This window comes from Jaculus jaculus, chromosome 2 (assembly GCF_020740685.1).
Source record: "Jaculus jaculus isolate mJacJac1 chromosome 2, mJacJac1.mat.Y.cur, whole genome shotgun sequence".
In the NCBI taxonomy this organism is placed as follows: domain Eukaryota; kingdom Metazoa; phylum Chordata; class Mammalia; order Rodentia; family Dipodidae; genus Jaculus; species Jaculus jaculus.
In genome coordinates this window covers 168,811,424-168,827,338 of record NC_059103.1, presented here as the reverse complement: position 1 = coordinate 168,827,338, position 15,915 = coordinate 168,811,424, and positions in this window count along the sequence as shown.

The window sequence follows — 15,915 nt, the reverse complement described above, 5'->3', positions numbered from 1 at the left end:
ATCATTCACTGATAGATAACCCTCTGGTGGTTTCTTTCAGGAAGAGACACCCACTGAGCCGTCAGGGCTCAAGCAGGGCCTGTTTGTTCTGAATCCTGTCTAAGCTGGGATTCTTTTCCTTGCAGTATCCTGCAGTTTGTGAGCAAATCAAACTACAAAATGATATGATTTTTTTGTTGTTGTTTTGTTTTGTTTTCCATTCAGTTCTGCCAAGGGAAGAAGAGTCAGGTAGTATAAGGTGCAATCTGGGCAGGAGAGTGGGATTCACCAGAGGCTTACAGACAAGCACTTGATCAACACTCCCTAGATGCTCCCTGATCCATGGATCTGGTCATTGGTCATGGCTCCGATTTTTTTTTCTTTCCTGTTAGAAGATACATTAGACACACACTTCATATTCATGTACTATTTGGGACCCTGCAGACTAAAATAATTATTTTGTTGCTACTTGGAGTCCTCTGTTTTGGTTACCCATGCAGCAGAGCCCTCAGCTCCCTTGGATACTGTTTGTGTCCGTGGGGTTGGTCGGCTGCCACGCAGCATGCCAGGGAGTGTGACCCTGAAGATTGGCTCATGGTCACGCCCATAGACCAGTGGATATGGCTTATAATAACAAAGGAACCAGTTCTGAGATCTTTTTCCCTTTTAGAAAACTGGTCCTGGGCTGGAGAGATGATTTAGCAGTTAAGGCACTTGCCTGTGAAGCATAAGGACCCATTTTTGACTCCCTAGGTCCCACAAAAACCAGACGCACAAGGTGACTCAAGCATAAGGTCATACATGCGCGCAAGATGGTGCACGCGGTTAGTGGCTGGAGGCCCTGGTGCACCAATTCGCTCTCTCTTGCTCTCTGTCTCTCAAGGGGGGAGCTCCATCATGGCAGGGGATGAGCCATGATGCAGAGGCATGAGCAGAGGGTGGGCATCACCTCCTCACCAACATCAGGAGGACGATAGCAATAGGAGAGTGTGCCAAAACACTGGCAAGGAGAAACTGGCTATAACACCCATAAGCCCGCCCCCAACAATACACTGCCTCCAGGAGACGTTGATTCTCAAATCTCCATCAGCTGGGACCCTAGCATTCAGAACACCTAAGTTTATGGGGACACCTGAATCACACCACCACAGAGACTTATTCTTTCTTTCAACTAATCTTACTGGTCATTGTTTCCAGTCACTAAGTAAACCATTCCTCAGTAAGCTTCGGGGGTGTAAAGCAGGTCAGCAGGTTTTTTAACCACGGGGAAGGTTTTGGTATTATTCATACAGCGTAACTTGAGATTGGAGAACCCAACCTAGAAAGTAACTTCTGGGATGGACGGAAGTTCTCTTAAACAATGCAGCCCACACCTACATCAGGTAAGGAGTTAGAACAACTTGTTTGCACATTTCAGACCAAAAGAGATAAATTGTATTCTGCCCATGTACTCTAATGCTTTTTTTTTTTAATTTAATTCTTAAATAAACATTTGTCCTTTTTTAAAAAAAAAAAATGTCGTCTGGGGAAATGGCCTAGCAATTAAGGCACTTTCCTGCAAAGCCAAAGGACCTCGGTTCAATTCCCCAGGACCCACGTAAGCCAGATGCACAAGGTGGTACCTGCATCTGGAGTGTATTTGCAGTGGTTGGAGGCCCTGGTGCACCCACTCTCTCTCTCAAATAAACATAAACATAAAACATTTAAAAATAAAGAATGAGGGCTGGAGAGATGGCTTAGCGGTTAAATGCTTGCCTGTGAAGCCTAAGGACCCCAGTTCGAGGCTCGGTTCCCCAGGTTCCACGTTAGCCAGATGCACAAGGGGGCGCACGCGTCTGGAGTTCGTTTGCAGAGGCTGGAAGCCCTGGCGTGCCCATTCTCTCTCTCTCTCTATATCTGTCCTTCTCTCTGTGTCTGTCACTCTCAAATAAATAAATAAAAATTAAAAAAATAAATAAATAAATAAAGAATGAGCTAGGTGTGGTGGTGCACACCTTTAATCCCAGCACTTGGGAGGTAGAGGTAGGAGAATTGCCGTGAGTTCGAGGCCACCCTGAGATTACATAGTAAATTGCAGGTCAGCCTGAGTTAGAGACCTTACCTCTTAATCCCCCCCACAAAAAAGAATAAACCCTTCGTAGGTGGCGCATGAGTTTTTAATCATTGCATACTTGGTTTTGCCTATTTACATGAATGGATCTTTGCTATATAAATTATTCTATTTTTTATATCTTGAAAAGCTTTCCATAGATAGATAGACAGACAGACAGACAGATAGATAGATATACCTCTTTTCTTTTGAGACAGGATCTCATGTAGCCAAAGATGACCTTGAACACCTGAACTGCCTCTGGAGTACTAGTCTTATAGGCATGTGCCACCACAGTGAGTTTACGTGATTCTGGGGGTCAATCTCAGGGCTTTGTGAATGCTAGGAAAGTACTCTTCCAGCTGATCCACATTCTCAGCCCCAGATCTGCCTCATGTTAAAAACAGTAGAATGTCCTGTTGTCTAGATTTACCTTAGGTGACAACTGCTTGTTTAAATAATTCAGTGCTTTCACAATGACCATTTTTTTAGCAGTGCCCCTAGAGCACTTGGTTAACTTTGCCTGGGGAGAATCACTACAGATAGGACACCCAACAACAGACCAAAGAAACATTCCACCTGAATATCCTTTAATAAACCAGTAAATTTTACTGGGGTTGCGTGCGTGGTGACACACACCTTTAGTCCCAGCACTTGGGAGGCAGAGGCAGGAGGATCGCTGTGAGCTTGAGGCCAGTGTGAGACTAATTTCAGGTCAGCCTGGGCTACAGCGGGATCCCACTTCGTAAAACAAAACAAAATTTATTGGGGTTATTTAGAGGTGCATGGATGACTCAAAGGCAATGGCGTTGTGGAGAAAATGGCCCTGATGATGGTCTAGGGGCGTGAGTCCTTTCTTGAAGCTAACGAAGATTTGGAACCTGCAGTAAAGAAGACAGGCTGTGAAGTACAGTGAAAGCAGAAGTAGAAAACATTATTTTTATTACAAGCCAAAAGCTCCCTTTGGAAAGGGAGGGTCCCCAGAGCTCAGAGTCTATCTGAGTGGGGTCTGGGAATAGGTATTTTAGGGTTTGATCTTCCTCTCCCCCCCCCCGCCATGGTAATAAGGAATTTGGGTTCACTCCCCCCATTAACTCTTCTTCATAAGACATCTAAAACTGCTGCACTTTCAATTTGTTTTGTCTTTCTCTTTTTGTAAATGAAGATGTCCATTTTCTTTTTACTTATTTAGTTATTTATTTGAGAGAGACAAAGAAGCAAATAGAGAGAATGGGTGTGCCAGGGCCTCTAGCTACTGCAGACAAACCCCAGATGCATGTGCCACTTTGTACATATGTCTTATGTGGGTCCTGGGGAATCAAACCTGGGTCCTTTGATTTTGTAGGCAAGTGCCTTAACCACTAAGCCATCTCTTCAGCCTTAAGTTTTTTTTTTTTTTTTCTTTCCTTTCAGCTTCTGCTTTTATGGTTTTCTGCCCTTGTGGTCAATTACAAATAGACTGCATTCTCGCCTATCTGCATTCCTGTTCCTCGGTGTCATCACTTGCCTGTGCCCACCTAAACTCCTCTCAGCATCACCAAAAAGCCCACCCAGCATGGGTTAAGACTCAAGAAAGCTGCATCCCTGAAGCTCATTGGTACACCCATTCTCATCCCCAGCCCACCCCATGCCTGCTCTCTCTCTCTCCTTTCTTTCCCTCCCTCCCTCTTCCTTTCTCTCCCTTTCTCTTTCAAATAAATAAATATTTTTCAAAAATATTCAGGGGCTGGAGAGATGGCTTAGCAGTTAAATGCTTGCCTGTGAAGCCTAAGGACCCCTCTTCGAGGCTTGATTTCCTCCCGCCCCACGTTAGCCAGATGCACAAGAGGGTGCACACATCTGGGGTTTGTTTGCAGTGGCTGGAGGCCCTGATGCGCCCATTCTCGCTCTCGCTCTCTCTCTCCCCTGCCCCCGCCCGCCTCTTTCTCTGTCACTCTCAGATAAATAAATAAAAATAAAAAATATATTCAGTTTAAAAAACTGAGTTATTTTCTTCAAGGAAAATAACCTGGTTTGACTTAGTTTATGGTAATAGGAACATTCAGATTTCCTAACATTTTCTTCATGATTTGGTCATTTATAATGTGTGCCAGGGTCCAGCCCTGGCTTGAAGGAGGGTCCCCGAAGAGAGGTGTGAAAAGGAGCGCGTAATAACGACTCGAAGTCAAGTTCTGGTGCAAGCTGACAGGCTAATGCTGAAGGCAGCAGAGCTACTCCATCTCTCTCTCTGCTTCTGTTTCTCTTTTTTTTCTTTTTCTCTTTTCTTTTTCTCTGCTCTCTGCTTTTCTCTGCTTCTCTGCTGCCACAGCTCTTAACCTCAGTCTTTTATTTTCTGATCATGTCATGCAAGAGCAAACTTCAAGAAAGGTACAGTTCCACAGAATTCATAGAAACTTTTTGCTATTTTTTCACATGAAACAATCCCATAATTATTTACCTCAAGTCCAGTCATCAGGCCCCTATAATGATTAACTGTTTTCACACTTTCCCTATGTATGTGTGGTCAGCACTTGTGATTTCCTGAACTTCTACTCTCAATTACTATATTAAAGGTGAGAGACAGACAACCACAAAATGGGGGTTCCTGCCATTGACCATTGATCCAATAAACCCATTTACCCCCCAACCACTTTTGAATTTTCCTTTTCATGTCTCTCCAATAGTTAGACTTTGGTCCCCGATTAAACTCTTTCTGACCTTGGTTATTTTTCCTGTAAGGATTCTTGGTAAAGAGTCATAGTTTGCTGCAATTGCCACCATTCAGAAAAATTAGAACAATTTTTACATTGTTCCAGGAGGTTCATTGTTTCCTCCTCAGTGTACTGTACTGCATGCCTGACTTTCTTTAAGGCCTTTAAGGAAAACAATTATTTCTGACCCATTTTCTTGTTTTTCCAGCTCTATGCCAGAGCTTCTTTCAGATACATTAACCAACACTTCACTAACATCCAATTTTGCTGGAAAAGTAAACTTAGAGATTGGTGCACCAAGTGAAAGACAGAACAAGACAAACATACAGAACACCATAGATATCTGTAGCGTACAGAGCCAAAGATGTTTCTATAGAGGGGCCACATTGGACTCCAAGGAAGAGACAGCTGGGCTGGAACTGTGTCATGCAGCTCTTCAGCGTGCGATTCCTTGTGATCCTGAAATGGCATGCTTGCCATCTCCAGCAAATGTGGCACAATTTGTACATTCCATCTAAATTTTCTTATGTATAGACTTCTTTTCAGTCCTGCTAAATCTGTATTCAAGGTCCCCATTGAGAGAGAAAGAGTCAGTCAGTCTGTCTGTCTGTCTGTGGCATGTTTATGTTTGTTTTGAGACAGGGGTCTTAGGTATCCCAGACTTGCCTCATCTTGCTATGTAGTAGAAGATGACCTTGAATTTTTGATCCTCCGGCCTCTACCTCCTATTTTGGGATTCCTTCTCATTTCTAACATGGTTTATTTGAGCCTTTTACAGATCAGTGTCATAGAAGTTTATGAGTTTTAATAATCTGTGGACCACTTGTTTGGCTTTGTTGATCTTTTTTATATATTTGTGTGTGTGCATGTCATGGCATGCATGTTGAGGACTGAGGACAACTTTGACGTCCTCTGTACTTTGCTGAGAAAAGGTCATTTGCTATTGCAAAAGAACTGACAGACTGCAAAAGAACATTAGACTCATTGGCTCACTAGCTTTGGATTCTCCTGTTGTCATAGGCAGATTGAGATCACAGATACATGTGACACTTTGCATCTCGCTCTGTGTATGTGCTGGGGAATTGAACTGGGCCAGCAGGCTTTGCAAGCAAGTGCCCTTAACTGCTGAGCCAGCTCCCCAGCCTTATTTGTTGATCTTTCCTATTAAACTATTTTGTGTGCTCCAAGGGTCAAACTCCTTGTACATGTTAGGCGCATACTTTACTACTGAGCTATACTCTCAGCCCCTCTATTTCTTATTTTTTAAATACTTTTATTTGTGCTCGCTTCGGCAGCACATATATACTAAATACTTTTATTTGTGTATGTATTTATTTATTTGAGAGATAAGAGAGGCAGATAGAGAGAGAGAATGAGCACACCAGCGCCTCCCGCCACTGCAAATGAACTCCAGATGGATGTGCCACCATGTGCATCTGGCTTACGTGGATACTGAGGAATCGAGCCTCAAACTGGGGTACTTAGGCTTCACAGGGAGGCGCTTAACCACTAAGCCATCTCTCCAGGCCCTTTTAAAAAAAGATCAGCCAGGCATGGTGGCACACACCTTTAATCCCAGCACTTGGGAGGCAGAGGTAGGAGGATCACCATGACTTCGAGACCACCCTGAGAATACATAGTGAATTTCAGGTTAGCCTGGACTAGAGTGAAACCTTACCTCAAAAAAATTTTTTAATTAATTAAAAAAAGATCAGTGTTTTCTGCAGTTATATTTTTATTTCCTCTAATACATTTATAAGACATCTCTTCTACTTTTTCTACTGAGTCTTTTATTTGTAAATGGTAGAAAAACTAATATAAATGAAACAAAAAAAGGATTCATAAGATGTAATTACCCAAAATTCGAGGGTACAACTGACTTCCGACTCATGTGGTCCAGAAATCACATGGTTCCATCTGCCTCAGGGGAAGATGCTACAAGCCCCTATCTACAGACTACCAGTGTACTAAGCTTCCCACCTCCCAAAAGGACACCACTGCCTGGTATTTCTAGGGGGAGAAGTTTAGGGAAGCCTCTGATTGATCCAGTTCAGGTTAGGAAAGGAGCATGCAAAACCACTCACTGTAATCAGGAAGTTAGATATTCATGCCGGCTTGGACATAGTTGTAATATAGACCATGACTTCAAAGCCAAACCCTAGAACGAAACAGCTGGAAGTGAGATGCAGGGACCCCCATTGATTGACTTACTAGTGGCTGGGTCTGGGTCCGGACTTTGAGACTTCTTTCCACGCCAAAGGAAAATCACTGGATTTTGTTAAATGTAAAAAAAAGCACATTTACTGTATGTAGCCTTTCAAACATACTTAACAGATATAGCAGTCTTTTTGAAGTGTAAGGTAGAGAAAGAGAAAGCCAGAACTGGGTGTGGTGGTGCACACCTTTAATCCCAGCACTTGGGAGGCAGAGGTAGGAGAATTGCCTTGAGTTCAAGGCCACCCTGTGACTACATAGTGAAATCCAGGTCAGCCTGGACTAGAGCAAAACCCTACCTCAAGAAACCAAAAAGAGAGGGAGGGAATTAACATGGGATATTTTTTTATAATCATGGAAAATGCTAATAAAAATTAAAAGAGAGAGAGAGAGAGAAAAAAGTCAAATGTTTTTTATTTTTGTCATATCTCTCCCCTTGTAATATATAACTTAAAGTTTCCTTTTTTTTTTCTGAAGGACACATGGATGGAAAAAAACTTTCATATGTGTAACTACAGCTTAAATAAATACACTGGGGTATGCTTTCAAACATTAGTTCTAATAGCATCTTAAATCAAAATGATAAATGTTGAACTAGCAGTACAAGACAACTTTATAAAGATTTGGCTATGATTTCTCCTATAGTCAATTCTATCTAGTTATAAGGAAATTATTATGATTATATAGTGGCAAAGAGCATTTATCAGCAAGAAACATACACAGTACTCAAAGAAAATTTAAAACGATTTAATCCAAGTAACAACATTGATGTTATCATAGGTTTTAAAGATGTTTGTGCCAAGAAAATAAAGCAGGACGTGGCTGGATAAAAAAAAAGAAAGAGGGCTGGAGAGATGGCTTAGCGGTTAAGCGCTTGCCTGTGAAGCCTAAGGACCCCGGTTCAAGGCTCGATTCCCCAGGTCCCACGTTAGCCAGATGCACAAAGGGGCGCACGCGTCTGGAGTTCGTTTGCAGAGGCTGGAAGCCCTGGCGCGCCCATTCTCTCTCTCTCCCTCTATCTGTCTTTCTCTCTGTGTCTGTCGCTCTCAAATAAATAAATAAAAAATTAAAAAAAAAAAGAAAGAAAGAAAGAAAGACACAGAATGCCAATTTGTATTAAGCCCTTACTATTATAGTGAGATTTTTTTTTAAGTATAACTTTTTTCACTTGTTTACTTTTTTCTTTTTCTCAGTTTTTATTAACATTTTCCATGATTATAAAAAATATCCCATGGGAATACCCTCCTCCCCCCACTTTTCCCTTTGAAATTCCATTCTTCATCATATCCCCTCCCCATCTCAATCAGTCTTTTATTTTGATGTCATGATCTTTTCCTCTTATGATGGTCTTGTGTAGGTAGTGTAAGGCACTATGAGGTCATGGATATCCAGGCCATTTTATGTCTGGAGGGATGCTTGTTTATTGTTATTCATTTATTTGAGAGTGACAGAGAAAGAGGCACAGAGAGAGAGAGAGAGAGAATGGGCACGCCAGGGCTTCCAGCCACTGCAAATGAACTCCAGATTCATGTGCCACCTTGTATAGCTGGCTTACTTGGGTCCTGGGGAATCAAGCCTCGAACCGGGGTCTTTAGGCTTCACAGGCAAGCATTTAACCACTAAGCCATTGCTCCAGTCTTATAACAAGTTATTTTGTTTGCTTGTTTTTGGGTTTTTTGTTTGTTTGTTTGTTTGTTTTGGTTTTTCAAGGTAGGGTCTCATTTTAGTTCAGGCTGACCTGGAATTCTCTATATAGTCTCAGGGTGGCCTCGAACTCACGGTGGTGATCCTCCTACCTCTGCTTCCCAAGTACTGGGATTAAAGGCATGTGCCACCATGCTTGGCTTATAACGAGTTTTTTAATCAGAAGAAAACCCCTCCTATACATCTACCAACACGTTAATGGGAATGGTTTTTGACTGGTTGAATTATTGATAATACTGAATTTCAACTTATAAAGTTTTAATTTTCTTAAGTTTCTACAAGGAACATGTATTTATTTTATTTATTACTAAGAAAAATATTAAAAAATTATTCCTTGTAGTTATTACTTACATAACCATTCTGTATCCTAGTCAGAGCCTGGGCAGAAAGTCATTTTTTTATTTTTATTTTTTGAGAGAAGACACTGCCAAAGTCTTTATTGATCCATCAATAGAGAGTTGGTATAAATCAGCTAAACGTTTCTGCTGACAGAGCTATCCTTTTACCTGTTTTCTTTCTGAAGTTTTTACCCAGCTGTAGGCTTCTGATCATAGATGAGGGCTCTTGGTCTAAAATCTAGGAACTAGAGATAGGTTAGGCTTGCCAAGAAACTTGGGGACAACCTGCCCCAGGTGGCAGGCTTCTAGGCATTATAGGAAAGGCGAGAGGCAGCCGCAGGTACTGTGCTGGACTGAGCTGTCAAAGTCCTTCTGGCTTGGAGCAGAAACTCATTTTAATTCACTCCCAACCAAAAGTTCAATGCCTTGGATATCCAGGAAACTTGATTCCATACTGATCCAAGAGAGAACCACTCGTTGAAATCAACGACTAGTTTGCTTTCCACAGAACATACAGGGTGTAGTGGTGTCTGGAAAGTCAAATATGTATGGGCTTGTAACTCTGCTGAGGTCCTGGGGCTTAATTATCTTAAGAGAGACATGCTTAAAATCCCTAACAAGTTACTGTATTTTCCAAAAGAGCTTTGAATCCAATGTTCTCTGATTAGTGAAATGCGGTGAAACCCATTTCCTTTGACACTTAGTTCAACGTCAAGTTTGGGAGATAACATCCTGTTAACAGTGATATGGTTTTGTTGGCTCTTCAAATGCTATGGGCTATGCTAGGAGCTCTTACTCTAACATCTAAGTGGGAAAAATACCATGGATGTGAACTGTGCTTGATCATAGGTCAACCACATATTTCTTTTTTTTTTTTTAATTTAATTTATTAGTTTTCATTTCAGTGAATACAGGCAGTTTTGGTACCATTATTTAGGCTCATCTGTGATCTACCCCCTTCCATTAGACCCTCCTTGTTAATGAAAATGGGTCGTGCATTGTGGAGTTAGCCCCCAGTTATTAGTATGATAAATGTCTCTGCAAATCATGACCCAACATGTAACCACATATTTCAATCTTATGGACCGCCCCCAGTGGGTCACACCTCCAGCCAAGAGTTTTTGAGGTCTGAGCTGAGTTTTGGGGTCAGAGCCAAGGGTTTTGGGGTAGTTTCTAGATTTGCAGCTGGGAAAATACACACTACCTCCTGGGGGTGCTAAATAGAGAATCATTTGCCCACCATTTCCTTCCCAGGGATGTATAGAGAATAATGAAATTATCTTAATAGGACACAAACTGAATGATCATATTTTTTTAATCTAAAAGAACTTAAAGTTTCTAAAAATATCTTGGTGGCCACATTAAAGACAAAAATACAGAAAGTGCCAGAAGTGTGTACAAATCTCCAAAAGTTTGAGACATTATTTGAATCCCTAATGGAAAATAGTAGGATTAGTAAACAACTTATAAAACTTGTATACAAGGGCTGGCGAGATGGCGTAGCAGTTAAGGCACTTTACTACAAAGCCTAAGGACCCAGGTTTGATTCTCCAGAGCCCACTTAAGCCAGATGCACATGGTGGCACATGTATCTGGAGTTCATTTGCAGTGGCTAAAAGCCCTGGTGCACCCATTCTTTCTTTCCCTCCCCCTCCAATCTCTATCTCTAGCTCTCTCAAAAATAAAAAAATAAGCTGAGGGTGGTAGTGCAGGCCTTTATTCCAGCACTCAGGAGGCAGAGGTAGGAGGATCACCATGAGATCAAGGCCACCCTGAGACTACATAGTTAATTCCAGGTTAGCCTGGGCCAGCATCAGACCCTACCTGGAATAAACAAAATTAAGTAAATAAATAAAAATTAAGAAAAACTTGTATGTGAGAATTATGTCATGCTTTTTAATGACATGTGTTCAAGAATGAGTTTTACACTGAGCATTGTGGCACATACCTGGACTCCCAGCACTCAGGAGATGGCGGCAGGAGGATTGTGACTTTCAGGCCAGTCTAGGCTACGTGGCAAGACAGTCTCAAAACATATCCAGAATGAGTTTTGAGTAGATATTTTAAACATGTGTTTAAAAAAATATAGTCAGGTATGGTGGCACATGCCTTTAATCCTAGCACTCAGGAGGTAGAGGTAGGAGGATCACCATGAGTTCGAGGCCACCCTGAGACTCCATAGTGAATTCCAGGTCAGCCTGAGCTAGAGTGAGACCCTACCTCAAAACAAACAAACAAACATAAAAGGGCTAGAGAGATGGCTTAGCAGTTAAGGTGCTTGCCTGTGAAGCCAAAGGACCTCAGTTTGATTCCCCAGGACCCACGTAAGCCAGATGCACAAAGTGGTACATGCATCTGGAGTTCATTGGCGGTGGCTGGAAGCCCTGGCGTGCCCATTCTCTGTCTCAATCTCTCTCCCTCTCTCTCTCTCTCTCAAATAAATAAATAAAAATAAAATATTTTTTTAAAAAATCCAGGTGTTGTGGTGCATGTCTTTAATCCCAGCACTCAGGCATGGTGGTGCATGCCTTTATTCCCAGCACTCAGGAGGCAGAGGTAGGAGGATCGCTGTGAGTTCAAGGCCACCCTGAGACTACACGGTGAATTCCAGGTCATCCTGGATTAGAGTGAAACCCTACCTCAAAAACCAAAATAAATAAATAAAATAAAATAAAAATAAGCCCTTGGACTTCTGGCTGAGATGGAGGCGTAGGAACCATGCCAAAGCAGCCTAGGGGAGAAAAAGCCAAAAATAAACCCAGCAAAATACACTCTTCTACTAAAAAGTGAGTGAAGTGTGTAAGAATTTATCAGCTTCAGCAAAGAAGTAGGAGAGATTCAAAGTGTCTAGAGCTCACAGAAGCAGGCAGAAGCAGCTCCAGCAGCGATGGAACGAGGTCTGCAAAGCCACAGCCCTAATGCTCAGCCTGAGCCACAGGAAAAGCCAAGTGAGGGGATTCTCCATTCACATTGGGTTCCTCCTCGCAAACTTGCAAAAACTGACAGAGGAGTGCTTAGCACTGAAATCTCTATCACACCTTCCAAGGCTCAGGGTCCATTGAGGAAGAGGTGGTGGAAAGAATGTGAGAGCCACAGGAAGGGCAGGACTCCTTACAACGTTCTCCTCCAGACACAAAATGGCCTGGATATCCATGACCTCACAGTGCCTGACACTACCTACACAAGACCATCATAATAGGAAGAATAGATCATGACATGAAAATAAAAGAGACTGAGAGGGGGAGGGGATATGATGGAGAGTGGAGTTTCAAAGGGGAAAGTGGGGGGAGGGAGGGAATTGCCATAGGATATTGTTTACAATTATGAAAGTTGTCAATAAAAAATTTTAAAAAAGGGCTGGAGAGATGGCGGAGTGGTTAAGCACTTGCCTGTGAAGCCTAAGGACCCCGGTTCGAGGCTCGGTTCCCCAGGTCCCACGTTAGCCAGATGCACAAGGGGGTGCACGCGTCTGGAGTTCGTTTGCAGAGGCTGGAAGCCCTGGCGCGCCCATTCTCTCTCTCTCCCTCTATCTGTCTTTCTCTCTGTGTCTGTCACTCTCAAATAAATAAATAAAACATTAAAAAAAAAAAGAATCTTTAAAAAAAAATTTTTTTAAAAACCCTCAACAGAAAATCGACCTTTGTGCCTGTTAATTAATCCTCCTATTTGAATGCTTGATACATAGAACAATTCTGCTTATTGAGGGAATTATTCATATTTTATACTAAGCCCTTACATTTTCGTTTCTCAAGTTCTATTTTTAAATGACAAATAACTGTGAAGTACAACATGATTGATGCATAGGTATACATTCTGGAGTGATTATATTAAGCTAAATAATGTATAATAATGTATCTATCACTTCACATACTTATCTGTCCTGACATTATTTTGTGTGTGTGTTTTTATTGTTTTTGTTGCCATATATATATATGTATATATATATATATGGAGAGAGAGAGAAAAAATATATATTATTTATTTTTATTTATTTATGTGAAAGTGACAGACAGTGAAAAAAGCAGAGAAAGAGAGAATAGGTGTGCCAGGGCCTCCAGCCACTGCAAACAAACTCCAGACGCGTGTGCCCCCTTGTGCATCTGGCTAACGTGGGACCTGGGGAATTGAGCCTCAAACTGGGGTCCTTAGGCTTCACAGGCAAGTACTTAACTGCTAAGCCATCTCTCCAGCCCTACTTTTTATTTTATATAATTAACAACTTCCATGATTGTAAACAATATCCCATGATAATTCCATCCCTTCCCCCACTTTCCCCTTTGAAACTCCATTCTCCATCATATTCCCACCCCCTCTCAATCAGTCTCTCTTTTATTTTGATGTCATCATCTTTTCCTCCTATTATGATGGTCTTGTATAGGTAGTGTCAGGCACTGTGAGGTCATGGATATCCAGGCCATTTTGTGTCTGGAGGAGCATGTTGTAAGGAGTTCTACCCTTCCTTTGGCTCATTCTTTCTGCCACCTCTTCTGCAATAGACCCTGAGCCTTGGAAGGTGTGATAGAGATACTGCAGTGCTGAGTACTCCTCTGTCACTTCTCAGCACTGTAATGCCTTCTGAGTCATCCCAAGGTCACTGCCATCTGAAAAGAGAAAGTTCTCAAACCAAAAGAGTGAGAGTAGCATTAATATATGGACATGAACATTAAGGGAAGTGCTTACTGGGCAGTTTGATGAGCATAGTATATACATTTAGCCAGACAGCAGCAGATGTTACACACCCCTAGGGCTCATGACTACCCCTGTTGTAAGTTTTCAGTAGCAGGGATGTATTCCCTCCCATGGAGTGGGCCTCCAGTCAAATTAGAGGGCAGTTGGTTTCCCCCATAACAGATGTGCCACTACTGTATGGCCAATGAGCAGTCTTGACATGAAAATGGACTTTCCTGTTTCCCTTTTTCCTAGATAGAATTGGGGTAGTATCACACAAATTCATATTTTTTGTGCACATATGTGTGTAATGTGGCAGTGGTGGTGGTTTGTGTGTGGCATATGCCTGCAGTGGCCAGAGGGTATCCCACTCTCTTGATTTTCCACATGTTCATGAGAAGGAGTCTTTAGCTTGCCATTTTCTCACAGTCCCTGCAGTTCTCCAGCCTCTGCTCTGTAGACCGGGGTTACAGATGTGTATGGCCACACTCAGCTGCTTTTGTTGGTACTGGGGATCAGTTTCTCAGGCCCTCTCAAGCCTTCATGCTTGTGCAGGAAGTGCACTTAACTGCTGAGCCATCTCTTCAGCCCAAATTCTTGGGTTTTTAAAAATTAGTTTCATGCCAGGCATGGTGGTGCAAGCCTTTCATCCCAGCACTCGGGAGGCAGAGGTAGGAGGATCGCCTTGAGTTCGAGGCCACCCTGAGACTACATAATTCCAAGTCAGCTTGAGCTAGAGTGAAACCTCTACCTCAAAAAAAAAAAAAAAAAAAAAAAAAGATGGAGAATGGAATTTCAAAGGGGAAAGTGTGGGGTGGGGAGGGTATTGCCATGGGATACTTTTTTTTTTTTTAATTTTTTTTGTTCATTTTTTATTTATTTATTTGAGAGCGACAGACACAGGGAGAAAGACAGATAGAGGGAGAGAGATAGAATGGGCGCGCCAGGGCTTCCAGCCTCTGCAAACAAACTCCAGACGCGTGCGCCCCCTTGTGCATCTGGCTAACGTGGGACCTGGGGAACCGAGCCTTGAACTGGGGTCCTTAGGCTTCACAGGCAAGCGCTTAACCGCTAAGCCATCTCTCCAGCCCTCCATGGGATACTTTTATAATCATGGAAAATGTTAATAAAAATTGTGAAAAAATAAATAAATAAATAAATAAAATAAAAAGTATTTTTATTAGGGATGACCTGCATCCCCAACAAGGATGGGCCCTTTGGAAAAAGGGCAGGGATGAGGGAAAGGATGGTACCAACACGTATTGTTTACATACTAAGTATGTCCATAACTACTGAAATAAATTATGAAAAATACTTTTTATTTGCATGAGAGAGAACCTCTTGTCACTGCAAATGAACTCCAGACACATACATCATGTTATGCATCTAGCTTTACATGGATACTGGGTAATTGAACATAGGCTGACAGACTTTATGAGCAAGCTCCTTTAACTGCCAAGCCATCTCTGCAGCCTTCAAATTCATATTTTGTGTGTGTGTGTTTTTCAAGGTAGGGTCTCACGCTAGCCCAGGCTGACCTGGAATTCACTATGTAGTCTCAGGGTGGCTTCAAACTCACAGCACTCCTCCTACCTCTGCCTCCCAAGTGCTGGGATTAAAGGTGTGCACCACCACGCCCAGCCAAATTTATATTTTATTTTATATTTTATTTGTTTGTGAGCAGAAAGGAAGACGGGGGTGGGGGAATGGGCATGCCAGGGCCTCTAGTGACTACCCGCACCACTTTGTGCATCTGGCCTTACCTTGGGACTGAGGAATTAAACCCAGGCCGTCAGGCTTTGCAAGAAAGCACTTTAACTGCAGCGTCATCTGTGGCAGTTTGATTCAGGTGTCCTGAATTTGATTTAGGTGTTCTGAATGCTAGGTTCCCAGCTGATAAAGATTTGGGAATTAACACCTCCTGGAGGCAGTGGATGTGATAGCCAGCTCCCCCTTGCCAGTGTTTGGCACACTCTCCTGTTCCTGTTGTCCACCTTATGTGGGCCAGGGGGTGATGTCTACCCTCTGTTCATGCCATCGTTTTCCCTGCCATTGTGGAGCTTCCCCTCGAGCCTATAAGCCAAAATAAACCTCTTTTCCCAAAAGCTGCTCATGGTTGGGTGATTTCTACCAGCAGTGCAAATCTGACTTCAACACCATCCAGTGCCCCCAATTCATATTTTAAAGTAATTATTTTCTAATGAATTATGTGTAAATGGGAAGCCTTGGTATT